Source organism: Drosophila santomea, chromosome 2R (assembly GCF_016746245.2).
Source record: "Drosophila santomea strain STO CAGO 1482 chromosome 2R, Prin_Dsan_1.1, whole genome shotgun sequence".
NCBI lineage: Eukaryota > Metazoa > Arthropoda > Insecta > Diptera > Drosophilidae > Drosophila > Drosophila santomea.
In genome coordinates, this window is record NC_053017.2 from 8,911,249 (window position 1) to 8,938,037 (window position 26,789).

General features: G+C 42.7%; 1 protein-coding gene across 1 annotated transcript in view; it reads right to left on the reverse strand.

Annotated features, from left to right (window-relative positions):
- Positions 1-18,813, reverse strand: part of LOC120444378 — a 120,377-nt gene extending 101,564 nt beyond the window's left edge. The window contains exon 1 of the mRNA XM_039623984.1: positions 18,038-18,813. The gene's annotated coding sequence lies outside the window, so the exon portion shown is untranslated. The remainder of the gene's footprint in view (positions 1-18,037) is intronic.
- Between the last annotated feature and the right edge of the window lie 7,976 nt (positions 18,814-26,789).

Consider the following 26,789-nt stretch of genomic DNA (forward strand, 5'->3'; position numbering starts at 1 on the left):
GGCATGTGTTTGGCTTTCTGTTTTGGTTTGTTGGCATACTTTTGCCAAATGGAAATTATAGTCTAGTGCGCCTGCCTTTTTAGCCATTAATTTATGGTGGCAGCAGATGGAGGTCACCATGCCCAATCCTCCAATCCCCGAAAAGGAGTCTGCGGTGCGGAAAACCAAACCAAACCAAACCAAACCAAATCACATCAACTGAAACTGAATGCGAATCTGAATCTGAATCGACTGTATAATCAAGCCGGCGCTGAAATCCGTGAAATGCTAACCATTCGATGGCTCAAAGTGCCTACCAATGGCCCAAACCACACTGTTTTGGCCACGAAGGCAAACAATCAAACAAAGCCCCTTTTCCCGGGACAAATAGAAAAATACAAACAAAATGACACGCAAATGCAATTGAATGCACTGCTATGGCTGCTACCCCGTAAAAGTTCTGGTCAGTGCGCTATTGTTTACCTTTTTTTGTGTTTTGTGTTTTGTGTTTAAATTTAATTGGTTTCCTATTTAAATTGCTTTGCGAGTGGCGCAAACGCAGGGCGGTCGGCAATTTTCCCTTGGCGATTGTTTGGCTTTGGGCCACCCCCACTTGGATTCGTTTAATTTGCCTTTGATTGCCGTCTATAAAATTGGAAAAAGCGAATGAAACTCACATAAATTGTCCATCATTGTCCTTTGTTGTTGAGGCATATACAATTTCGTGTGGCACACTTTATGGCTCTGTGGCACATTTATTTAGATAACCAATTGTAGTTTTTCCAATTAAAATATTTCGTATTTCGTTGCGTACTTGGCAAAATGTGAAATTGAATTGTTGCCCCGGGAAAATGGCATCTGTGCCAGAGATTTTCATTTGGCAGGAAATGAAATATTTTTTACAACTGCGTTTTATGACACGCCCGGGGGCGTCCACAGACTTATGCAGCTCAGTGTTTGCCAGTGTTTGCCACTCCCTTACGGACTGTAAATTTACTTAAGCCCGGCCAACATTTAAATGCCCCTTAAATGTAAAGTAAATATCCAAACAGCATTAATTTTGAGTTCGTTGGTCCCATTGCAACACACAGTTGGCGGAATAAAATTGGTTCGGCAAATAAGTTTGTGTTTGTTCGACGAAAATAAATATTTAGATGGAAATAGTTTCGGGTCCTGACACTCGTCTCTTTGTAATCGATTCATTTTCAAAGCGAATAGGGCACGTCAAATGTTGAACTTTTAATTTTCAAAGTACAAAAACAATATTTAACGAAAATAGATGTAATAAATTGAGAGCAAGTTGGCATGAAAAAATCAAATGTTGTGCAGCCAATTTTATTATCTCTACAAACTATCAGCAACAGTAGTTTATTTTGGCAACTTTATTAAGTAGCAATTACATATATTTTGCACTGTTTCAAGTGCTAGCAACGGAAATGCGTAAATCCTGTTTCCAAATATTAAACCCATTTTCGCACATTGTTTTCGCCGCAGAGTTCCGACTAAATATCTAAGGCAGAACAAAACAAAACGGGGGAGGGGGAAATAAAAAATATATATTTATAACTCGTTAGCCCCCAAGGCCAGCGGACTAGTCGGTTTGGAAATTGAGTGTGTGTGTCTAACTGGATAATGGAGTCGAGGGCAATTGAAGCGCATGCACTGATTCCATAAGCGTTTTCCCATGAGTTTGTTAGCTGGGTCTGAGTGTGGGCTGTAAGCCCAACCGAAACCCTTTTTATCGGCTGGCCAGCAACAACTGCACACTACACACTACACACTACACACCACTCACTACACACTACACACTACACCATACCGACCATAAGCCCAGCTGAGCGGACGGCGTTTGAAGGGATTGCGAACGGCAATAGAAAGAAACGCATAAAATATTAATAACTGGATTTGCCCACTGCTGGCCAAACAAAGCCCAAATAGAAAATACAAACACTCACACACACACGCGCAGCATACAACCGGAGAAACAGTTGGCTAAAACTGCTTGGGCCATAATCCCATTACCGGGGTCAATGCGCCCACGGTGGTCCAGCCGAGGGTTAAGTTGGGTTAAGCCCTTCAACTTGAAGTTGCAAGCCCAACTTGAGAGTTTTGGCCTGGCTGCGATTGGGGCTCCACGTCCAATAAATGGGAAAAAATCAAAATCAAACTCATGAGCCCGCATCCGGATTGGTGGCGTCAAATGCCGGACTCAATATTCGACGGAGTAGCGCAAAAAAAAAACAAAAAAAAAAAAGGGAAAACAGGGACTGCAATACACGAGTTGTACGTGTAATTGAATTTTGTGGTGCGTCGTCGCTGGCGTCAATTTATTTGACCACGTATTGTGTGTGTATGTGAGTGTGACCGCCGTTGGCAGTGGTGGCCATGGTGGCGGGGGGGTGCTGGGCTTGGGGCGGGTGGTTGGTTGGTCACTACGTGCGTATTACACGCCGAAAGGGTTATGGCCAGCGTAATTGTATTGGCCGGGCTAAACATGGCGCTTAGTTGTCTGTCTGTCTCTCGGTCTCTCTGTTTGTCTGTCGCTCTGTGCCAGCACCCAACCACCCACTTTTCGCACACCCAACCCCTTCGCAGCACCCCACCCACCCCCTGCGGTCAGTGTTCCACGCACGTTTCTAATTTTGTGCGTGGCTTGTTAATTTTTTTCCGCATTTCGTCGCTGTTCATTGCCGGCACACAAGCGGCCTTCATTTGGCCTAAACGAAAAGCTCTTGGAATTTTCCCTCATTTGGCTGCCAGCTGCAAAACAAAAAAGTTCATTTAGCTATGAGCTGTTTATTATCCGCCAGTTGAGTTTGGTATGGAATCTTTATTATAAATGCTGCTTGTATTTTCAAGAAACAAAAGTAATTAATGTTAGGGAAAATTCCTTTTGGAAACCAATTGCTTACACAATTAACCATGTGCAAAAAGTACATAAGATATAACATATTTAAAGCAGATAAAGCTTTTATTTGTTCCTCAAAGAATATTGCAGTTTTTTATTATACCAAGAGGGCATATAATTATTTTGATTTCACTTCATTTGTTTTTAAATAAATGTTGCATAATAAAAGTGCAGTAATTATTAAGAGGTACAGAACATAGGGACTTTAGAAATGTGTGCACTTTTATCAACAGATTTTTAGCCTTACATCTCTGCTCAAACCTCATTAGCTAATTTGATATATGAGCCCCATTTGTTTAATTAATAATAAAGCCTCGCCAGAGTATCCTCTCTTAAGGAAGACATGTTTGCTTTTTGTAGCTCAAACATTCTCTAAAAATACACAATTTGCTCTGGATAAACAGAAATGTTAATCCGAAACTCAGCCCCTCATCTGGCATCCATAAGATACTTTTCGTGCTTGCGCCAAGCCAGCAAAAATGGTTCCGCAAATCTCATGCATCAACGCTTGACAATGTCCGAAAGAGAAAGAACGAGAGAGAGAGAGAGAGACGGGGAGAGGAGCGAGCGAGAGACAGAGATTCAAGTCCTCCACAAACACTAAAACTGAAATCAAATACCTTTGCCCTTAAGCACAATTGACATTTTGCACATGACATGGCAAAGCGGGAAAGAAAAGCCGAAACAGAGCGAGTGTCGAAAGGAAAAGCAGGTGAAACTCGATGCTGCACTTGCCCACTGACCTCGACGGGGGTGGCATGGAAAATTGAGGAAAATGGAGAAAAATGGGGGGCGTGGCATGACATTATACGCTTGTTATAATCCCTGGCAACATTTTTATTGCAATTGTCAACCGGGGCCATAAAGCAGCCGAGAATCCCGACACCTACAACCGTTTTCCCTCTGTACCAATGCGAGGCGACACAAATTGAAAATATGACAAGAAAATTCGCTTCAGCAGCAAGTAGGTCGGAAAAGCTGGGTGGCAATGGCTGGCAGGGGGTGGCAGTGGGTGGCAATGGGTGGTGAGGCGATGGCTGTGATAGAGCTGCAACTGTGGCAGTTTGCTAACTTGCCAAGAACTGGCGTCGAAAGCATATTGATTTCGGGCGCGGTGGGGAAAATGTTTTGCCAACGTTGCCAAAAGGGAAAACGTATAAAAAGAGCTGGTAAGTAAAGGGTGCATTTCATGTGTGTGTGGGTTGCAATGAAAAGCGCATGCATCAAGGTGAAGTCAGCAGTTTCCTCCTTTCGACGACCGCTGATGCTGCAGATGTGCTCAGCCGAGCAAATAAAAATAATATTTTATCCACGGCGGAAAAATCGAGAGGAAGGCAAGCAGAAACAATGAGTCGAAAATGCGTTTTCGTTACGTTTCGTCTCGTTTCGTTTCGTTTTCGTTTTCGTTTCGCTTTTCCCATTGCCCATTGATATGCGCGAACAATGAGCCAGGAAACTGGGCGCCACTAAAGAAGCCAAAAACCGAAACTCACCATCTCTATATAGTAGTTCCTCCGTGTCTATATAGCACTATATATCCCTGGGCTGACCCAGATAGTCGGGTTCCCTGCAGGAGTTTATTAGCTCGGCCAAGTTTACGAGCCGCTGCGCAAATCAGTGGCAGCGGATAAAAAATTATGGCACTTTGGGGCATTCCTAATAGTGTGTGAAACAGGAAAATTCGACTCGCGTATCAGCGAATGTGCGGGGAGTTCATTTCCACTTTATAGATTGCCACACATGGTGTAGCCTCTGTGCACGGAGGTCTTAAAGGAGAGCTTTAAAATTAGGCCAAGGAATTTAAAGGCATTTCATCAAAGACATCTTTCAGTTGGTATACATGATGGCTGGGTGATAACAATATCAGTGGTGCATTCTTTTAGACAGCTCTATTCCCTAGATCGTAATGAGTATCATTAAAAATATAGAAAGCAGTGCAAATGCGAGGCACCTTTGGATTATCCTGACCAAGTTCCGTTTAGTTCTGGTCAAAAGCCATCCGCATAATGAAGCACATCTTGAGCACATCAAGTGGCCGGGTCGCAATGTCCTTATAATATTAACGCACAAAACAAAACTTTTATTGAGGCCAGTCGGTTGGGGGATGGTGTTTGGTGTTTCATGTTTCGCTTTTTTATGACCGTAAAAATTCCATAAAAATGTTTAAAGTCGACCAAATAGGCGCTCAGCAGCGCAAAGTGCACTTGTTGAGCGCGTTTCCAGTAGCTGGGCACCTCATTTTCGCGTTTAGCAGCTTATATTTATGTTTTTATTTTATTATATGAGGCATTCATATTGGTTGAAAAGTTTTCCAGCAAACTCTTGAGCTGCTGTTGATTTTAGCCGCATTTAGTGCGGATATTTTAAAGCCTTCTTTATGGCGCAGGCTTTCGCAGTTTCGCCTGTTTCTTGAAACTTTTCCAACTGCTCTCAGCTGACTCTTAAATGGGTTAACAGTTTTCCGCGCTCGACCATAAGATTGGAGATATGCTCGTAAGTTTCGTTTTATGCGATCCCCGTATTGTTTCCCACTTTCCCACGACTCGCTCCTCATCATCATCGCAGGACCCATTTAATCAGCCTTTCTTTATGGCTTTCGCACTTAAGTGGCCGGCGCAAACGACTCCTGGCCACGCCCAAACGCCCCAACGCCCATATGCCCTGGTGTATGCAATAAAAACTAAACAAATCGCTGCCAATGGCACTTATTATCACCTGAGTAGATTTATCACCTGCTGACCGCAGCAGACCAAAAATTAATATACAAATAGCACACACACACTCAAAGAGAGAGCAGGTAAACGACAGCCGTGTTTATAAATGGCAACTGAAATGTAACACGACGACGACTGTCTATGTGTGAGAATATGGCCAGGAGTGGGCGTGGCCTTATCACAAGCACTCACACAATGGCTGGCCGCCTTTGATAAATTTACTACACAAATTGAGTCGCTAAATTAGAACATTTATTTTTGCTGCCCCAAAAAAAAAAAAAAGAAAGAACGATGTCTAAGGAAGCGAAAAGGAAAAAAATCCCCCAAGTGCGTTTGCCACTTGATGTGGCATCTAAGGAAACCCGAATCAGCCACTCCTCCCATACGCCTCCCCACCCACCAAACCCATCTCGTCCTTGCGTCTCCTTCCACACCGCCCACCGCCCACCGAGCACCCGGTCATGTTGCCTTCATTATTTTGGACCAGCGCATCGACATCGACTGGCTGCACTTCATACTTAAGCTCGTCCAAATCTCGAGAGTGTAATTTATTGTTATCATTTGTTTGGCTAAAAGCAAAAAGACGACCAGCACAGCGAAGGACGAACGAGAGCCCAAGAAATACCAAGGATTCGGTTACAATTGGGAACTGTGGGATGCTCTTTGGCAGGCTGGATGGTAAAGTTCAAGGGAATTATAACAGAAATTATTTAATTCCACATTTAAAACTATTTCTGTAGGTTCAAAATGAAAGAAGAGTATTGGTTTCTTCTACAATATAAGTGGAGATACCAAAAAACCCACAAAAGCAACCTAAAAGTATGCAGTCTTAAAGTATTAAACCTTTGCAATCGTAATAGATTATTGCATAGTTTTAAACAGCTTCATAGGTAAGCTTTTGCAGCATATGAAACCTTGGTGCCATAGCTGAAATGCTGCGATGTGTAGAGTATAGCCAGCGATTGTGCCAGGAGAAAAAATTAAGAACCCACGAATAAAGCGTGGGACGAGCGGAGAGGGGGGAAGAAAGCGAAATAGAGGGCGTTGCTGCACACAGACAGACGCGTGCGCAAGCACACACACACACACACTCACTCGCATACCCACACATGCACGTCATTTAGATAACTAAAGTAATTTATTTTATATGGAGGTCATGTGCTCACGGACATGTGAACGTAAATAGCAAAAGGAAGAGACTTTCACACAGATACTAGACAGCGGACCGTCCTGCCGCTGTATATGCGAGTGTGTGTGTGTGTGTGTGTTTGTGAGTGTGTGTGCGTATGTGTATGCTGGAAAATTACGCACCGAAACTGAGACATTTCCGCTTGGCACAAATTTTGTGCTGAGAGCAGCAGAAAACAGAAGCAGACCTGAATCCGGATAAAGAGAAGCGGGACATGGACATCAGTTGGCCCAATTTAATTGCCCACTTTCGGTGGGAATTAGCATGCGAATTAACCAGAACCATAACCAAAAACTAGGAGCAGTGCCTACTGAAATGAGACCAAAAAGCGAGTAACAAAAATCGGAGTCAAAGTTGAAAATTCAATTTCCCCCAATTCCAGTTGGCGCAACAAACTTAATTAAGTGTAGTTTCTGCTCTGCGGCGGAAGGAGCGTCGAAGGACTATCGAATGTTTGGCGCAAAATAGTTGGGCATACTTTCCGGCGCCCAGGAATGATTTAATTGGAAAATTGTTTAGCTAACTAGCTAGCTGGGCTCGGCGCCTATCAAAAATGCATGGGCCAAGTTGTGCAGATGCATAGTTTTGTTTCGGGCCACATTGCTAATTGAGCCGAATCGGGCATTAAAAATGCAGTATGCCCAATTTGTGGAGTGGGGCAGGCGGAACTTAATTAAAACGAAATTTCATCCTAATAGGTCGCTGGGGAGAAACACATACAAATGCACACTCACACTCACACACACACACATACACCCACTGGCCCAATTGGCCCATTAAGCTGGGATAACAATGATGCCAATAAGCAACAACTAGTGGACCCATTTTACATGTGGCCCCAACAAATTATTACAAACCTAATGACCTAATATATAAATTTTAGCCCACAGATCCCGTCCCAAACAATGGAACCAGAGGACCATGGAACCATGGAACCATGGAAACAGCGGGTGTGCCCGACATCCCTTGCTGATAAGACTTTCGGTGGGTGGTTGGGTGGCTGGCTGCTTACATGCAAAAAATATACACATTATCTGGGCTGAGGACTCAGGGCTGAACGGGATGCAAAAAGAATATAAAATCCGGAAAGAAATTGCCCCTAATTTATGAGTGGAAAATGCGAGAATGCCTCCACCTACGCACGCAAAATAAACGGCCCTATTTTCACTGGCTGCTAATATTTTACCAGAGTAATTTTTCGGCATGTTTTTCCATTGCATTTCCCATTTCTTTTTTCCGTTGAACAAATAGGCAATGGCTGGGGATCCAACGGCTTAGCAGTGATACGAAGAAACCGCAAGAGGGGATAAACTTTGCATACTTTAATCCAGAAAATAGTGAGTTTAAGCAGCAGCACGGCCATATAGTTGCATGTGCATACGAGTATAGTTTCTGTGTCTGAGTTTTGTATGCACTCAAGTGGTTGCATTCTTAAATTGGATTAAGTGGGTTTTTACCATGGAGACCACTCTGGCATCGTTAGCTTTCGGCAAGATCTAGCCGTAGCCGTAGTTGTTTTCCCTTTTTTATTTATTCTCGTTCCAGCTTGGCTTTTCGCTTGAGAAAATTCGAATTTAATTAAAACAAATATTAAAGCACTGTTTTCATTCAACATCAGATAAAGTGCAATTTCAGGCTGAGATGAGAGGAGATGGCCGATACTCATGCGAAGTGTTGTCCCAAAGTGCAAAACAAAGCAAAATATCTTTCTTATTTCAATAAACCCACAGTGCTCCACACAAGTTCATGAGTGCTCAATTTTATAAAAAAAAAAAGTTGTACTCTACTTGCCAGCTTGACTACTTGCATAGTGCAATTAAAAAATAATATTAAGTCCACATGTTTTGAATGGAGATAAATACTTTTAAATTTTTATATATGAAAGTAGAACGCCTATTATGAAATTCCTATTTTCTTCTTATATGTGTATGTATTATTCAAAAAAGCTATATGGCTAAAATAATGCGAGTGCTGAATTTAAGTAAGGACCATAAGTGTAATCCTCGTTTGGCCAAAAACAATGTGGCAAGTGCAAAATACGGTTTAGTGCTTTATTTACAATTTGCATTTTCCCAAGAGAAGTGCCAAGGGAAAAACAGAAATGTTTAAAAACAATATGCACACAAATTCAAAAATAAATAACCAGTCGGATTGAAGTCGAAGAAATACACTTTGGCAAATTAGAAAATCCCAAGCAAACAACGAGTCGTAATTCTTTTGTGAGTTTGCATAAAATTAAAAACAAATGAATCACCAAGCCTTCAGGAAAAAAAATATGTAGAAAAAGAAAAAGAAAATATATAGTTCTTTTTAAAGGGGAAAATTGTTTTCTGCAAACAAAATGGTAACCAATGGGCCAATAAGTTTCCCATAAAGACTGCTGACTGAACTTAAGGAGCACAGCCAGGGAAGAGTCACAACAGTCAATCAGCGACATAAATATGAAACCTGAATAGACACCCAGTTCACCTGTACTCTCGGTTATCAGACTTGGCCTAAACGCGGCTCCTTCACACAAGAACACGTCGCAACATTGGGTACGACATCAACAATAAACAGCAGAGTTGCGGGAAAGGGAAACGAATCCTAAAGGACCTCTTCATTCAATCAATAGGAGTTGGGGGCTTCGAATAAAAGAAGAGAGCAATAAACATTTCATTGAAGATGCAACAAAAAACGCATGGCGCGGCATAAAACAGCATCAAAAGAGCTCTGGGGAAAATCCAGTGGAAAGGGCCAAATGGCCGGGAAACTTGCAGCGTTTATCGGGGTAACACGAGACACTGGGACCGCCAACGCAGTAAAAATGAACCAGAAGTCATAAAAATTGAAAGCTCGCCTGGAGTATCGCCCCCAACCCGCAGATTTGGGGGCGGTGAAAAAGGCCAAAACAACAAGAGAAATATGTATAATAAAGAAAATTGAATATGCCCAAAGGCGGTCAGGGAGCAAAACACAAACAAAACACAGCAAAATACAGCAAAACGCAGCCACACGGTCCAGACGCTCACTTTTGTCCCACAAAAGGCGAGGGAAAGCCAAAGAAAATGCTGCCAACCACCCGAAAAACAAACTAAACAAGCTGATTTATCTAGTCGCCGGCGCGAATACCCTTTTTATGGTTAAAAAACAACTCATAAAAGTATCTTTGAGTATGCTATATTTAATTCTTTAAGACAACTTTACAAATGATGTAAAAAGGAAATTGATTGAATACAAATCTTTAAGATACGCATTTAGTTTGATGCTAGGCAACCAACTTAACCCAGAAGAGCCACATACCCTGGCCAAGAGTGAATGCCATGAGTTTGCGAATAGCGAAAACCAATTTCAGCTTGGTCTCTAAATGATCCTGCCCCTTCCCCCTTGTCCACCTGCCTTTGAGCTGGCTTCGGTTAAAATGTAAATTTTATCTCAACGTTAAATGGCTGGCTATGGATACAGATATAGTGACAGCTGAAGATACAGCCCCCGCTTTCGTCGATTGAGAATTTTATGCGACACAAAATCTGTGGCAAACGGCAAGGCTCTGGCTCAATCTGCTTTTTACGGCAAAAGCAGACAGCTAGAAAAAAAATACAAAAAAAGAAGGGCAAAACTAACGCTAAGCCAATGAAATTTAGTTAGTTGGCGACATGCGTTCGAAATTGGCTGAAATCGAATGGCCGAATGGCCAAGGCCATGAAACCGGGTTGCCAAATGAGTTTACAATTTATTGCGGTATCGAGATTTTCCAGCAAGCGAAAAGGACATCATGTATCCAATTGTTTCTTGGGATTTTGAGGCAATCATGGTAGTGGGTATATTAAGGGAATAAGCTTTAGTCTCCGTAACAAATTTACATAGCTCTCCACCATAGAATTAACCGATTAGCCAGTGCCATCCATTAACACTTCTCACTATTTATATTTAAATCGGCTCGGAAAGGGGCCATCACTCTAGGGATTCGCTGAAGTCTTTGCGAAATGTGCGAGTATTTATAAACTCATTTGCATATTCCAAAACAAGAGTTCCCTCCACGCAGCCTAAGCTGTTTGCATATGCAAAACTAAGGCAGTGCAAAAATGCGAAAACAAGTTGGAAGATATAGTCATCTATATAAATAGCCAAGGGGAAAACTGTCGCACGTTTTTCGCTCCCATTGTCCCTTTCTCTTCTAGCAGATTTCATTTCGATTCGGTGTCAGGAAAGTGCAGATCTATCTCTGCGTTTTCCCCATCGCTTTTCCCCGCATTTCCCCGCATTTCCCTGCTTTTCCCCGCTTTTCATCGGGTTTTCCCAGTTCTCATGGTTCTGAGAAATGCGCCACGTGGCTGGGGAGAAGAATAAAGTCATAAAATTGAATTGGTAATTTTTTGTGTTAAGAGTAGAAATTAAAATAAATTGAATTGCCGCTAAGACGGCAAAAGGAGCTGGATGGAAAATGCAAATGAGTCACATCGATGCGAAAGGAGGCGGAAAAGTAGGCACCCAAGGATATAGGTTCGCCTGATTTTTCTGTCCCACGAAATGAAAACAAAATAAAATAGAAAGGAATCAACCAACAACAAAAAAAACGGAAAGAAAAGAAATGAAAAGAAAAGCAGCAAAATCGCTTAACAACAAGACCGAAATAAATGCATTGTTGTTGTTGCTCTCACTGTTTTTATTGCCAACATCCCCTGCGATTTCGTCCTTCGTCCTTTGTCCTTCTCATTGTACATTCCGCTGTTGTTGTTGGTGCCACCGCCGCTGTTATTGTAATAGGATTACTGCATAAATTAAAGTATTTGCCGTGGCATCATCAAATAAGATTTGCAACGCTCCCGCCCCCACCCCCAACCACTTCACCCACCAGGCACCCACCAGCACCACCCTGCACCACCCAGCACCACCCAACTAACGAGCTACAATGCGCGAACATCAGAAATCGCAAGGATAAGTGCGGCGAAAGCGTAGAAAAAAGCAGCAGGACAAAACAGCCAAGTAAATAAATAAGTGTAGGAGCGGAGAGAGAGAGAGAACTGACGCGAAAGAGATGGGTGGCGGCAAGGAGAAAGAGACGGACGTAGTTCAAGTGGCTGTGGGGACACGTAAAAGTAAAGTTTATTGCATAATTTTCGACGGCTTAGTTAAAGTGTAATGTAAACACAAAAGCCGGAAGATGGGAAGATGGGAAAATGGAGGCAAAAACGGGAGAGGCAGATAGCTTGGCGTAAGAATGCTGGAAAGGTCAAAGGGAGATGAGACAATAAAAGTGCAGATTATAAGAAAATATGTCACTGAAGCTCTTATATTCCCCACCGCTTCCCTCCCGTAAGAAACTCGCAGCTTAAAAAGATTCCTCCGCGACTGCGTTGGTTCCCAAAAAAAACAAATTGATTTTATTAATGGTTATGGCTCGTACCGCAATAATACTGACTCCACATGCAGGGATTTATGTTGGTCAGTGTGCTTAACATGCAATTAGGATATCTTAAAGTAATAATACATATCTTTTGCTGAACAAGAGATTTTCTTACGAAGATTTAAGATTTATATTGTTTTCTATTTATAACATGCAAGTATCTTACACAAACTTGCAAAAACGTTTATACAGAATTCTTATCAAAATAAATCAAATCAAATCAAATCACAAACGTGCAACCGCGATTTCTTCAACATAAACAATGATACCATAGTTCTTATCAAGATAAATAAAATCTGACGTTGCTGAAGAGATTTTTAAATCGTAATATCAGCGAACAGCGATTTGATAAAGACAGATGAGTGGAAATTAATCAAACTACGCCCATCATATTTCACTTCGCAAGTCGCCGGTCCTCTGGGGTCCAAAACATCAACCGCAAAATGTATGAAATATTTATCAAAAACCACTGCCCACCTCTGAAGCTCTCAGCGCAGGGAAACATCCGCTCGCAACCAGGAAACAGCGGCAGCGAAATCACTTTGGAAATTTACAAACTAAACTAAATACGCGAAAGCCGCAAATTTCATTTTGATAAAATTTTAATTTGGCCAAAAGCCCAAAGCCCACAGCCAAGCGCGCTCGTTAGTGGAAAGGAGAAGTCTCGAACCGGAGGCTGTGACCTCGCCGCGCGCCTCAATAATTCAAAGATGTTAAGCCGCAAATTGGCATTGGCAGTGGCATTGGGGCCAAAAGTGGGTGGCTCTTTCGGTGGCTGTGGCTGTGGCGGTGGCGGTACGGTGGTGGTGGGGCGTAGGGGGTTTCCATGGACCCAAAGAACCCGCAGCTGGGACTCTCCCGGCAGACAGGATATACATCCGCTGGGGAACCCAAAAGGCAGCGACTGAAGGTCTGACACGCACGCATTAAACTCTATTGGGTGCTAATGTTTTTTCATCCAACCCAACCCACGCTTACAGAATTTTCATAAATTCAGCAATGAGCTTGTCGACACACACACACACGCGCCCGCGCAGCCTGCGACGTGTATGTGTAATAAAAATACGCTAAAATGTTTGTATCACACACATAAACACGCTGCTTATTGCCTACTTCCAGGCGCAACGAGCACAGATACGCGGCTGCTTGCGAGTGTGTGTGTGTGTGTGTGTGTGTGTGTGTAGCTGAGTGCGCTTGTGTGGGTTGGGGGCGAGAAAGTGCTTCCGTTGGGCGGTAATGTTGTGCCCGCCGCTCGCTTATTAAAGTGCGAGCTTTAAAAATATTAATTTGCAGGCGGTGTTCCCGATTCGCAAATCTATTTGGGTTAAGGTAAATAAACTAAAAAGAATTCAAAATTAATATGCGAAAAATATTTCAAATGAATAATGCTCTTGTACCACAATCCATTTTTTAACTAAATTGAATATGCTTTGATGATAATTTATTGTATTTGTGCAAGCCTCTAATGCAATTTTTAATTTCCGATTATATTTATAAGCTTATTTGAAATCCTTTTGAGCGTAAAAGAACTATATTTTAAGCCAATTTGGGCCAACTAGCAACTAGCGTAAATGAAAACAGGTGAATTTATATTCAATTTGCGACAGCAGTATTTATATAAGGTAGTTTATTAATTTGTTTCTAGCACATTTGCAGAATATTAAATTACATATGAGCTTTCACATCCTCAAATCTAGTAACGCTTTATTATCAGGCATTAAAGTGCAAAATTAAAATGAATTAGCTGTTTATCACAAAAGTAGATGACAAAATTACTAGACATTTGCTGACAAGTTCTGCAGTTGCCCAAAAAGACGGAGTTAGTTGGGGATTAAACTCTTTGCCAAGCATATTTGCCCGCTTGATGTTATTGGAAATTCAAGGAATTTTTAGTGACTTCCTTTCGGGGCGCAGAGTCAGTCAGCTTGCCATAAGACCAGGCGTCCATACACCCAACCTTATCCTTACTCCTTACTCACTCCTGATCCCGTTCCCGTTCCCGTTCCCATTTCCATTTCCATGCCCAGCAGCACCAGCATCTCGGCACATCCCGAATCCATTTGGTATATATGCTTATGCGCGAGCTTATCGGCGCTTCAAGTAAACAGACAGGCAGCTATAAAAATTTGCATTTGACTAATGCCAAATATTCGGGGACGACAACGACAACGACAGCGACAACGAGGGCTACGAACGCTATCCGATAAGCTGAAGCATCCTCAGCATTAACCCCCTACTGCCACCCCCTATTCGCCACCCCCTTTAACCCGTGAGTCAACCCTTGCAGACGGCAGCAACAATAACAATGTCTTGGAGGAGATGCCAATGCGTTTACTGATTTTTTGAGTGCGATACGTGCAAAGATTTTCCTTTCTCTGCTTTTTTCCTCTGGGTGTTTGGATGGTGGGTGGTGGGAGGGGGATTTTTTATTTTTTGCATGGGCGGTGGGGTGGGTGGTATGCTTTTATGCTATTTCCTATTAAGCTATTTGTTGCTGGCTCTCTTTTATCGCTCTTTACTCTCTTCGGCTCTATCTCTTTTCATACCCCACTTCGCCGCTTTGTGAGTTTGCCAAATTTCGTGTATGGCAGTTGCATTGCAAAAGATACTAAAAGCTTACCCCACACCCCACACACACACAAATACACCCCACACACACACACACACACACACACACAGATACTAACGCTCTCATGTCTCGTTTATCGATTTTCTTCACCCCCGATTTTCTGCACCCTGTGTGGATTTTTGACATGCCAACGCATTCTAAATTTGCATTTTTTGGCACCCGAACTGGCCAAAATTTTAGCTAAAAGCATTAAGGCCATGGCCTGCCAGGGAGTTTAAACTGCAGTTCAACAAACGAAATTGCCAGAAATTGCCAGAGTATGCCAACAATAGACTTTGTTTTCGTTAGCAAAATATTGAAAAATATTGCAACGCAAATATTTCAAAATATGTAGAAAAAATAATTCAGAAAAATTGCTCAAATTTATGGACGTGTTACTGAGGGGAGGGTGAGAAATCGGAATATGCATGAGAGCAAAGCAAATGCAGCTATACAGAATATCCTTAAAGGATATTTGTGTACATGTAACTGCTGCGTTTTATGAAGTCATGAGTTCTCCACACTTTATATATGTATGTAAAATAAAATATAGTTAATGAAACAAATATTTTGAAACTTGTAATAAACTTTGTCTCTAAAGCACCATGCCAGTAAGCTACAATCAAAACACCATATAGGAAAGGTTCATAATTTCCGTATTTAACGAAACATTACGGATATTTCAATCAAGCTTTTAAATGGTTAATACACACTCCACATTTACAATTTTTAAGCCTTTCAACATTATCTCTCATCTTTGATGTAGACATACATGTGTAAGCACATTAAGCTGTTTATCTCATGGGAAACGTGAGTGTTTGTCTTTTGTTAAAATTTAAAAGTTTAGTCGTCTTCTTGAATTCGGGAGACCCAACAGCCATGAAGTCCCAGCTCACCGGATTCTTGTTTTCTGAAATTTATGACTAACCATACACAAGAATACACATAAATACTATAATAACTCACTGTCACAAGTTATGAGTTCGTTTGTGCCTGGGACAACCGCAAACCTACGAGATTTTAGAAGGTAACTTTTGGCTAAGGCACGCTGATTTATTTGGACTGACGTATTGGTAAACATTTGCGAAAAATCTCGCTGCTGGAGACCAGAGGTCCTGTTTTCCACATGCCCCTGCTAATTAATATTTTTACACTTTGCAATCACACCCCCGGCGAACATTGAAATTGTTTTATGTTTTGAAGCGATCTCATTAAGTCTCGACACGCCCACAATTAAAAGCATGCTCGCCCCAAGAAACAGAACAGAATAGAAAAAAAGTTTACAAAAATTATTATGAGCTCTTATAATAGATTATGTCAAAACGGAACCAAACCTTGCCCTGGAGTCAAGAAAATTCCTTGGAATTAATTTGAAAATACGAAATGCGGAGGGTGGCTGGCAAAATAGCTGTGAATTTGTTGTGTGTCACGTCCAGTCAAGTTTTTTTTTCGTTTTTTTCCTTTCGGCATGGAAATTTTCTTTATTTTCTCGAAGGCCATTTCTGGCAAATGGCATCTAAGCGACGCATAATGAGGACCCAGGCCGACGACTTTGCGACTTTCTGCGGTTGCCCCGTGGCCCAAAAAAAAAAACGAAGAATGAAAAACCCAAAAGCGAACGTCTTTAAGAGTACGGGAAAATGGGAAAGTATATACACACAATTGATTTAAGCTGCTCGGTTGGGGCCCTTCTCCTTTGGCTTGAACTGGGCCTAATCCTATTTTTCATTAATCTAATTAAGAATGCGTAGAGAGAAAGCAGTTTCGGTAGACGAGGCCAATCTAATGAAATTATGGCCCAAGACAAAGGGCCAGAATGCAGCTCAGGCATTATCGATTAGCTGAATTGAGGTCAATTAGCAGGAGATGAGGAATTTTTGGCAAGCGAAACTTTGCCAATTACCGAGCTTTAAATTTAATTCCTGCGCTTGTTTGGGAATTTAAAGGCTTGGTGCCCTGGATTCTTGGAGCAAAGGTCTTTGAAAAATAAACGCAAAAACAAGAATTCCTTTGGGTAATCTCGCAGCTGAAACCTTGACAGCCGGGAAATATTTAATACCCTCTGCCATATTTAATAATAAAAACCTTTTAGACACTGCGCCAAAAAAGAATGTGAAAGGGCCAGCGGCAGCGGCAGAGAGGTCCTTTGGGGATTCTGCAGGACGAGAAGTGCGATAAATGGGGCCCAGAGATGAGCAGGGAGTGAGGGGAGTGCAGGGCATTCAAAAGTGCACACTAAATGCTCGGGCGCCAGAAAGTATGCTTTCAATTGTGCGCAATTTAGTGCGACAGGACGACAACAAAAGGACCTCTTTTGAGAGGCTACGTATATTTGTATGTGTGTGTGTGTGTGTATTTTTGTGTGAGTGCAATTGTGCCAGTGTTAGTGGCCGACTAGGTGCGAACAAACACGTGCGAAAACGCGCCTAAAACAGGCAGCACAAAAAGGCCAGCGACTGCGGCTCATTGTTTGCCATGCCCTCTGATTTCTGCTGCTCTCTGGTCTCTGCTTTCCGCCTTCTGCCCTGTGATTGCGATTATTATGATTATTGTTTACCGGGAGTGGAGCAGAAGTAAAGGCAAATATCGCAATAAAAGTTCATAAAATAAAACGGCCTGCTCTGCGCTACACAGCAAGAAACTCTTGTCTTACAATTTGCTGCCTAAGAAACATTCCTTATAAATCTTTTAGATGAAGTCTTCAGAAGAATATTGAACATTTAAACACTTTAACTGTTGGGAAGGTGCCAAGGACTTTGGCGAATTCGCGAAACTTTCTCTCAGTGTAGGCGACTTTTCTTCTGCTCCCTTCAGCCAACAATGCGACATGGCCGCGCTAGTTTTATGTGGCACATAAACATAGCTGCCACTCGCGTTGTTGCACGCTTTTTGGCGCGCAAAAACTTTGCCGCTCGCTCGCCATTTTATTGCTTGTCTTGCACACACAAACACAAGCACACACAAACACACACTGGCACACAGCTTTTGTCATTCCATTTCGTTTCGTTCTCTTTCTCCTTTTGTTTTTCGCCCATTTCACCCATTTTGCTTCTTGTGCCAACAACCTGCCACGCCTGAAATATGCTTGCTGCATACTTTTGGGCGCTGGGCATGAAATTAAACGCCAAAAGTATTTCACGATATAAATAATCCTCACTCAGGGAGATCAGAAATCATGTGCGAAACAAACATTCATTCATTCATTTCTATGAATATATACCGAACTTAACCTAAGAAAGCAAGCCAAACTAACCTGTTAATTGGTTATCACTTTGCAGAACGAGAATATTTGAATATTTGTCAAATTTATTCGGTACACTTGAGTCTGCACCTTAGACGGAAATTTAGCACTTTTCTGTCTTGTTTATCTTTTGGCCAATAAAACGGGGCTTACTTTTTTGTTTGGGCTGTGATTACTCTTTCGGCGTTGGCAAATTAATGTTGCGCCTAGTCGACCGGACACGGAAGTAGCTCCGGCGGAAGCGGAAACCGGAAATTGCGCGCACAACAAGCGACCCACCGAAACGCTGGCCACACTCACAGCACTGCACTTCACTTGAGTTCAGGGTTCTGTTGATGTTTATGTACGCGACACGGAGTGAAACCGCGGAAAATCCCACCGATTGACAGACAGCGGCACTCGGTGCGTATTTAAAAACGCTTAAAGTGCAATTAATAATGATTTTTATTTATATCTGTATTTTGTTATTTTATTTGTATTTAACACATGCACGCACTTCACAGCGCCGCGTAATTAATTATGTTTGCCCAGTGCAGTCGTGTACTTATCATGTCTGCGTAGATTGTTTCAAGTGGATTGCGATTTGTGCTTGGACTGCACTGATCTAACTTAAGCTGAGCCGAGCTAAGCTGAGTTGAGTTGAATTGAGTTGAGAAAAACTTAGGGGGGAAATGCCGGAGACTTTAACGCACGCCGCACGCTCCGCTGCGAAATTCGATTTTCCACCAAATGTACGTACGTATATATATGTATATTCATTCGCCACGACGCACGTCCGCTGCTGACGACCAACGCTCGCAAACTGAACGGCAGTTCGAGCAGCGAGGATATTCTGGGGGATGTGGCCCACAGCATCGGCTGTTATACCCGACTGTTATACGACTTCCCTTCCAGCGAGAGCGTGCTGCCACTTTCTCCGATTACTCTCTCTCTCTCCTCACTCGCCGCTCTCCTCTCCCCGCTCTCCACTCACTCGTTTGGACCCTTTTGTTTGGCGGCATTTGCCGGATTCTATCGCAATTGCCGGCAACGGAGATCCTCCAGAGGAAACTTAACTGCATTTGCTTATAAATTATGTCTTGACTTGGGTGTTAATGTGCACTGAAGCGCTCACAGTGACGGCATGACAGAGTGCCAATCGGAGCCACTGACGTCCTGGCGGGCCAACAACTACATTCGCACCGAGTGCATGTGTACCTACGACAAGGACACACCTGTTGGGCCACCTGAATGGGCAGGTGAAAGGGTTCTGCGCACGGCGAAGGGCATTGGGGCAACAGCCGAAGTGCAGGGCCCATTTAACAGCGTTAATGCATTAGGCAAATCAGCAGGATAATAGAAATCAGCAGGAACAGTTGGAAAACTAAACAACTAAATAGATTATGTAAAAATTACACTTGATAACTTAATAGAAAATTAAGGAAAATGTAAAAAAGCCAATTTACCTTGAGGAAATTTGCTATACATTAGAAACCCATGAACAACAAAATATACCAATGTTTTCGAGTATGTGACGATGTTTAATTGGAGTATAATGCAGAACATAATGAAGTATAAAATGGCAAAATAGTAATAACCGATATAAAAACAACAGTTTTAAATGTTTAATTTATTTAATACTATATACAACTTGTGCTTAAAGGAATGAAAGACACAGCTTTAATGTATTTTCCTGTACTTATTTTCAATAGTTTGTATAGCTTATGTACTCAACCTTCAGGCGTACTTTAAACTGACTTCCCCATATAAATTTCAATTAAAAATATTTGTTTAGCAGCCGCTTCCGGCGCTTCATTAGGAAACACTTTAAGAATGCCATACAAAGGAAGCAACCGAAGTCAATTGGTCTGCTGGAAAGTGTTTTCCCTACTCAATCTCACTTTGTTCCTTTTTTGTTTATATATATAATATATATATATTTACGTATAGTATAGAGTACTCCTCCAGTCAATTAGCCGCTTAATTGTTTTTACAGTAGACTCCTCGGAAAACCGGCGGTGAAAGAAAGGCGACATAAATCACGTCAATGCAACGCCCAGAATTTACATAAATAATTGCCGGCGAGCGTGGGCAGTCGAGGGATAGAATGGAATCCCCATCTGGGATTCGGATTCTGGGCTATACATATAGTCAGCTATAGTCTCGCCTAAACATCATTAAAAATATATCCAATTAAAGGTTTCGAGTGGCTGTCGCCTGGCATCGCGACAATAGCTAAAACTACACAGAAACTACCCGGCGCGTTCCGAAAATAGTTGCAACTTGCGAAAAATATGTGAAAAATGAGCTGGCCAGAACAATGGGAGCGACAGAGAGGGGGCGCAATGACATTGCTATTGCAGTCACACATTGTCATAATAGTGCTGTTGTTGTTGCTGCTGATGTTGCTATTGTTGCGGTTGCCAGAGGAGCGAGCGAGAGGGAGCGAGGGACTCGAGGGGTTACGGGTTCAGATTTCGGGTTCAACTCCGGGGGTTGATGCTGCTGCTGATGCTGCTGATGCTGATGTTGCTGCTGCATCTGCCTGACAATTGTTGCCACTTAAATGCGATTTTTTCCCTGCGATAATCCCGAGTCCAGAATCCCGAGGAACTGACGAAAATTTGAAGAGTATCTGTGAGATAGAAACGGCTCGAAAATACCCGTCATACTTGCAGTTTTTGTCTAAATTCCCTACTAGTGTGTAGAATATTAATAAAACATTTGGTCGCTTGTTAATACTAAGCCAAATATTTTATAACAATAATAAATTATACAACTTATAATACTTATCCAGCATGTATTTCATATGCTAAAATATACCCCTTGCTTTGTCAATAATATCAGCTCACAAGAAGTACTGTAATTGCATCCAATCTATTATATGGTGTATCCCCAACCTACACGCATACCGTGCATAATGGAAAACCCCACAACGCGTACAGTTTTCCGCGGAAAATGCAATTTGGTTTGCGTTTTCGCCTTGACAGTGACTTGCAGCGCCAGTGCCAAACCCCAATGACGGAGCTGAAAACTTGGATTTGAAATGAAATTTGCCACGCGTTCGGTTCACATTGCTGTTGGTTCAAGAGTTTATGTTTATCTATCGATGAACTCTGACCCCGGCAGCGGCGCTCAAGCATTAAACGTTCTTAAAAGCGCAACTAATAAGGCTGCCAAACTGGCAAGTCATGTGGAAATATGAGAACTATTGCAGCCACTCGATATTGAACTACCCTTCCTCATTGCCATCGAATTCGGGAAAACACCTCAGACAACATTTATCAATGTTTAATTGCCCGGACGGACGGCTGGCAACCCTGAAATCTCTTAAGGGAGCGCTTCTCTTCCGGGTTTTCCCGGCATTTTCCACTCTCTGCGCACTGCATTTTCCAGTGGGCCAAGAGCGAAGTGCCAATTCTCTTTGCGTTTTACCGAACAACAACAGAAATTTCATTCAAAAAAGCGACAGCCTCAAAGTGCTTGTAGTTAAATAATTTTCATTGTTGTCTTACGGCTTTTGAGTAAAAGTAAATTTTGCAAAATAATTTCCCAAGCATGGAAAGCTGGCAGTGCGAGTCGGAAAATAGACAGAAAGAAAGAGAGAGAGCGATAGAGAGAGAGAGAGTGAGGGAATGCTTCAAGGCAACGAACACAAATCAGGGAAAATATAATTTATTATTTCTTGCCTTATCCTTGAGCCGCAGCCAAGGCGCATCGTCTTCTCTCCTTTTCCATGATGTGTTTGTCTTTGGCCCCCGGTCCCTAGTATTCCATAGTCCACAGTTCGGAGTCCTGAGACCTGAGTTCCGAGTCCTTTCTAAGACCCCCCACCCCCTCCCATCGGAGCTATTCATTCCCACTCGCCGGTGGGTCGCCCACCTCATTCCCATCCCATCCACCTTGTGCTGGGCAAAATTCTATGCTTAACGCCATTTTTGTGTGCGAGACACGATGACGACAAATTTTCAACGTGCAACCTGACACTGAGCTGAGATTTTCCAAATTCCTTGTCTTCACTTGTGCACCACCCCCCCTCCCAGCTCACCACCTCCGCCGCTGCATGCATGCAAAACTGCCAAGGACTCCGTCTACCCGTCTCTTTCGCCACCTTTATGCCCCCTCTCTCTCTCTCTCTCTTACACTCTTCCTGTCTCTGTCTTTCGCTCCGTCTCCAACTGTGACTCCGACATTTGAAAGGATTAGACCAGCTCGTGTGTCGTATGGCGATGACGATGACGATGGCGCTGGCAAGTGGGCGGCAAGTGGGTGGCGGCTGGGACTCGTAGCGTAAAAAGTATTTGCACAACTCTCAAGTGGGTCAAATGATTAGGCGGCATGATGAAGTGCCTTGCCACTTGAGCCACCGCCTCGTCCTTCGTCCCGCGTCCTTCGCTCTGCGTCCTTTGGCCCAGTCTCGCCCTACTTTGCCACTGCGCCCATCCAAAAATAAACAGTTTAATGTTTTGAATGAGCAATTGAATTTGATTATGCTCGGGTGTGGGTGCATGGATGTCTCGTATTCCCTCCCAAGTGACGACATACCTACACCCATCACCCACCAAACCCCCTTGGCAAATAACTTAAAATGCATTACGTAATGGGGTCTAAGTCAGGGGGCGGCCCAAGGATTCGCCCACATAAACATAGATGGGGAAATGCTAAGCGGCTTATGTGAAATAAGACAACACCTCACCTTATCGTATGCTGCGAACTAGGATTGCCCGTAATTTGACTACTGATGTAATTATGCCGCAGTATGTTATTGCCAAGGATTACCCACAGAACCCCGAATGTAGCTTAGGTCAATTCGTTCACCTTGGGTGGATTTCTTAGCGGATTGATTCCACAATTGTAACGGAGGTGGGGCCCACACCTTCACTTATCATTTGACCTACTCAATCTGTGTTCCATTAGATTAATCTGCTTATGTTTTAATAAAATGTATCTGGTGATTACTTTCTTCTCCTATTTAAGATAAATTTAAATGTATTAGAATAGGGAATGTACACAAAGTACTGCAACTATGGCAGTGCGCAGTATGCATCAGAATATTACTCCTAACCAATAAAAATGTAAATTATAATCCCCAATTATCGCCGTTAAACCTGTGCTCAATAGTATCCCTTCAAAAACCCTCGGCCAAGTCCCAGCATATTTCCACATTCATTACATGACATGAACAACAGGGACAGAAACAAAACAGGAAATTGCTACTTAAATTCAAAGCCAATCTCTGTGTTGGCAAATGTTCCCAAAATAAGCCAAAACAGAAAATAAAAGATAAAAGCCGTAGACAATGGCGGCCAAAATATGGCAGGGCCCAGAATAAAATGGAAGTGGAGTTGGGGAAGCTGGGATAGACTGGGAAAAACCGCCCGAGTAGCGACGACATTTAGCGTTTTAAATCAGATTATTCCACAACAACTGTCAATAATGCAAAAGGCGAGGGCAATGGGAAAACCTCGACGAAAAAGGACCTCTCACCCACCGCGCTAAGCCAGGCCAAATGAGCCTTTTTGCCAACCGCAAAACGAGGCGAGAAAATTGTCACCGAAATGCGACGGCCATCGAATTGTGTAAATCAAAAAAATAATTGTGCCTGATAACAACATCAATAACAATAAGCGACGCTACCCCGGGCAAAACAAAAAAAAAGGGAACCTATGATCAAGTCTCTCGACTATCAGATACCTATTACACAGCTAGTAGAAGTGCCAGAGAGAAATTGTTAGATATTGATAGAACTTGATTTAAAACTAATTTAATAATTGTTGTGAATTGTGGTAGTATAATTTAAATAGAATTTAAGAAGATAAATAATAGAATGTTTTATACGGACAGACATACGGACATTGCTAGTGATCTATGGCTTTTAATCCTGATATGCACTTCATAGGATATCTTCAACTAACCAAGCATACCGTTTTGGTGCACGAGTAAAGGGTATAAGGAAAAATCAAAATAAAAAGGTGATGCCACCACGAATTGCACACAATAACCATAAAGGATAAGGGATAACGTTGAAAGGGGTTGAGCCTGGAGGGATGGGCGTGGCTGGTCGGGCCTTGTCAAAATACTAGACTCCGCAGTTCTCGGTTCTCGGTTCTCGGTTTCCAAAACTCTGGGTTGTACGGCGCTATTACCCCCTCGGCTAATTTATGGCTCACTCTCTTAAAGTTTTGTTCGAATTTCGGGCTCGTAAATCTTTTCAACACATACAAGCCACACAGGGCACTCCATAATACACTCGCTTCGGCGAGTTTACTTCACTTTATGGGTAAACCCAACCCCACAAAGCAACCAGAACGCTCTCGACTTCAGCACTTCAGCGGTGCCTTTATTTACTTCATATTAATATTAGGTTCATTGTGTCAAGCTGGCAGCGCCGATTTCTTATCATTTTTTTTTTTGTGTTTTTTTTTTTTGGTTTGCCGTCCCTTTTTAATTTTAGTCGCGCGCAAGGACAATGGGGAAGCGATGAGAAGGACACTTCTCTTTTCTCACTTCTCCGGCTTGTTTGCCGCACCCGGGCCAAAAAGCTTATCTCCTGGCTGCCTGGCATTTACATTCAACGCTTGACAGCTTCCTTGGGGTTTCCTGCTCCTTTCACCTCCATCCTCATCCCTCCTCAGCCCTCCTCATTCGAACTCATCCTTCGACAGCCACGCTCATCCATCCAAGACGAGTGTGAGAAGATTCGCCTTTGTGATCCGATATCTGCGCGCTTCTCCCATTTAAAGCGTCTTAAAGTTGTGCGCGAGTAATTATCGGCAAATATTTGCCCACGAATCTCATACATCGGATAGCTTTATGTCGCGCAGGAATTGCAACGTAAGACTTTGGTTAAGTTATCAAAGGCTCTGCTCTGCTCTGCTCGTGTATATACTCACTTCTCCGAAGCCTTTGTGTTTTGCGAATAATTACGTATTCGCTTCTCGAACTTTTTTCTTTGGCTACTCTTTACTTCCTGGCTTTTGTTTGCCATTACAAGAACTTGTTGCGAGCTCTTGAGTACTTTAGCGCATTTTGTTAAAGGAACTTATCATAAGTCGATATATATACATATCAGCTTAGTTATAATTCCCACTTTCTCCACTTTAAGACATATTTAAACAACGAAACAAACCAGCCTAATTGACTCACTTTCAATGCACAGTTGCACAATTTAGCTTTAATTAAATGTAAAGATTTCCCTTTGAAACGCGATATCAGTGCGTGTTTGAAAGAATGGAATCGCGCCGTCGTCGCTTTTTGAACCCCTTTTCGACACAGTAGCACGCAACTCACAAAAGGATTCATTACCGGAAGAAGCAAGTGCGAGTGCCACAAGTGCGATTCAAAATGCTCAAAGTTAATTGCAATGGAGACGTTGACCAACCCTTGGCACTCATTTAGCACCACCTAGAGAGCTCTTATCGAGTCTGTCTCTCTGTCATCATCGATTGTGGAGAACCTGGGTGGTTGGGTACCTGACATTGCGCCAGATGTGACACCCAGAAACACACCCGAAGTCATCAAACAAATAGCTATATATCATAGCTCGCTGATAATGCGGCCTGATTAAAGGCTCTACACGAGGGCGAACGCCCCCCGCTGATAGAGGCTTAGTCCTTGGAAGTCCTGGAAATCCTGGGGGTGCGATTCCTGATCTGCTGACTTTCGCTTCCCATTGTGAAAGTCAGGCATTCTCGTCAGGAGCTGGCATATTTGCATGCCGCGAGTATCGTGCGCGTCATCATCATAATCATCAGCGCCGCAGTCAGCATCAAAGTAATTGCAGCCACACTCCGCGACAATCCCCAATTGCTCCATTGGAGCGTGCTTGGAAATTATTTCACAATTTTTAATAGCTTCAGCTGGCGCCGTGACTGGGCTAATTTCGGGTTTTGCTACTCGCAAATTCGGGACTCTGGCTTTGCTGGATTTGCTGGAGACAATCGCACATTTGGGAGCCCTTCATTCCGATGGGGGCCCAGGCACTTGAGGTTAACCTTCGAATGTCTGTCGGTTGAGGGGATTTCCTTGGGTCGTGTGATTGCTAATGAGGTGGGTAGTTTATTACAGGCACTCCTTAAATGCAGGATAATCTCTATACTGCGTAGAACTTATCTCTCAGTCATGTAAGCCGTGATTGTCTTGTATTTCAAGTATATATACTTGTTACCCTGCATTTGGGCATATTTAAAAGTTGCTAAGGTACTGAATCATTCAATCTTTATATGGATATTATTGTTTTTCTGTACAGTTTTTTTAGGCTTCCAAAGTAACTCTCTTTAGCAAAAGCTAATAAAATCGCAAAAAAAGACTCTCAAAAAGTGACATTGGTGGACATATCAGTGGAAGGACGTACACACCATTCACTTTGGTCCATGGGCATTGGGTTTTCCGGCTAAATTCGAGCAGGAAAAAAGGACCTCCGTTTTCCAGCCGACCACATCGAGCAGCAATTTGGAAACTTCAGCTCAACTCGGCGGTTTTTATGGCATTTTATGGCTCCCCCTCAATCCATCGCTCCTTTCGGCGGCTTGCCAACTGTTTTGGGCCATGGCCATTGCACATTGGTAGGAGGTATTCAGACATTTTCCCGGCCTTTTGTTTCCACTGGTGCTCTTTATCTTGTTGTTGTCGCATCAGAGAAAATTGAGTTAATTATCGTGTCGCATAATTAGAAAAGTTAAGGCGGCTGGCCGAAAAGAGTACCCAAGTGTACCCAGGTTGGCAATTGCCATCGTCATTGCCATTGCGTGCGGGTGGAAGCCTTAATTTCACGCTCTTATGCGGA